Source organism: Aplysia californica, unplaced genomic scaffold, assembly GCF_000002075.1.
Source record: "Aplysia californica isolate F4 #8 unplaced genomic scaffold, AplCal3.0 scaffold00344, whole genome shotgun sequence".
NCBI classification, from domain to species: domain Eukaryota; kingdom Metazoa; phylum Mollusca; class Gastropoda; order Aplysiida; family Aplysiidae; genus Aplysia; species Aplysia californica.
The window spans coordinates 327,199-329,099 of NW_004797614.1; the positions used below are offsets into that span (position 1 = coordinate 327,199).

At 36.4% G+C, this 1,901-nt stretch overlaps 1 protein-coding gene across 1 annotated transcript in view; it reads right to left on the minus strand.

Annotated features, from left to right (window-relative positions):
• LOC101864536 (protein dimmed) overlaps nucleotides 1-1,901 on the minus strand; it is a 233,729-nt gene that overhangs the window by 102,309 nt on the left and 129,519 nt on the right. The gene's annotated exons all lie outside the window — the stretch shown is intronic.

Consider the following 1,901-nt stretch of genomic DNA (forward strand, 5'->3'; position numbering starts at 1 on the left):
AGTATCATGGTCTTTATGGATGGATGGATGGGTGGATGGGTGGATGGGTGGATGGATGGATGGATGGATGGATGGATGGATGGATGGATGGATGGATGGATGAACGTGAAAAATAGCAGACCTGACTTGGTTTCGAACTATAAACTTGTACATGCAGCCCATGCTTGTCACCAGCTGTGACACAGTGATCAGTTAAAAAACAACAAAAACAACAAAAACACAGGAGGCGGTAGAGGCGTGTGAGTAGATCTACATGTCTGTATGAGATAAAGTGCATGGATCTGACGATAACAATGCACTTGGGAATGATTTAGACGCTAATTTTAACGGAGTAAAGTAACATCTATCTGATAAGAATGAGTCGCTCTTGAAAATTTGTAATTTACAGTGAAGTTTTTTAAATAACTATCTACATCTCATTTTTCATAAATTTACAACATAAAATGCAACGTACAGTACATTTGGTATGATCAATTTCGTGTGTTCTACGTAGAAGACACAGAATTTGACACGGAGATTTCTTTTCAAAGGTCAACCATGAAAAAAACAAACACTCACCGTTCACTTATTTTATTTATCAGATTTTGCCTATTTTCCTTTATACATTCACACCTGCAATTTGATAAAAGAAACTAACAAAAACACAATTGAGCAACAACAAAAAAAGAAAGAAAAGTGAAAGAAAAAAAAAAGAAAAGAAACAAGCTGTTAAGAAATAGCAGAAAGTCTAAATATATGAACTGGATGTTTTGATGTCTCGCAAACTGATGGCTCACGGGTATCTCTAAAGAAATCCTACGTTTTCCTGTCTGTCACGCTTTTCCGTTTGTCGACTGACTTTTTTTTACCTCAGCACCAAATGACATTTCCAGTATCGATCGTCTTTTCCTTGACTGAAAACAAAAAGAGTAATATATAAAAAGGATCTATATCTAAGACTCCCACCCACCCCCTAAAGAAGCAGAAAATAAACCAAAAAAAACCTCATCCTAGATCTATCAAAAACCTAAAACTAGAAGAAAATCATTACAGTGCAATACGGGTGGTCTAATGGTTTTTGTCTGCTCCCATTTGCGCTGATCTAAGCGATGCTCTCAGCCGGGAAAAATAAAAGATGAGAGATTACTACTGTGCTGCACTCCGCTTCAAACTTTTTGACCTTTTAGTTTTAGTTTACGAGAACTACGTTTGCCCTATTAACAACCCAATACCTCCACCCTACCCACAAACATGAAAGATATATTTCAAAACAAGACAAAAAAATGTCTTTTTTCTGTTTGTTAGCCTATTTCTTTGATCATGTGTTTACTTTAGAGTTTCAATTCTATCCTTTGATGTTTTAGTTTTCAAGGGCTTTTTCGGTCTAGGTAATTTCATATTTATTTATTTATTTATTTATTTATTTATTTATTTATTTATTTATATTTTTTCTGTGTATGTCATTGTGTCTACGTGTTTTTATTACTTTGCTTTCTCTTGGTTTTTAAGAAGTTTTCCTTTTGTTTTTTGGGGGGCTTTTTGTTTTTTGTGTGAATGTATGTATGTGTGGGGGGGTTGGGGGGGGGTATTGAGGCTGGTCTACCTTTTTTGCATCGAATAGGTCGTGTAGAAAACGTAGAAGCTGACAAATGAATAATGTAAAAAGGAAAAGATAGACTGGCAAGGAAAGAAAAAGATACTGACAGGCGTGTCAAAATTGACAAGGAGAACAAAAAGCCCGAAGAACAAAGAGTAAGACAAAGCCAGCCATAAAGACTGATATAAAGGAGGGATAGAGTAAGCCAGAATCAGTGGGACATACACAGAAGGATAAACGAGGAGAGAGAGAGAGGAGAGAGAGAGAGAGAGAGAGACAGAGAGACAGACAGACAGACAGACAGACAGACAGACAGACAGACAGA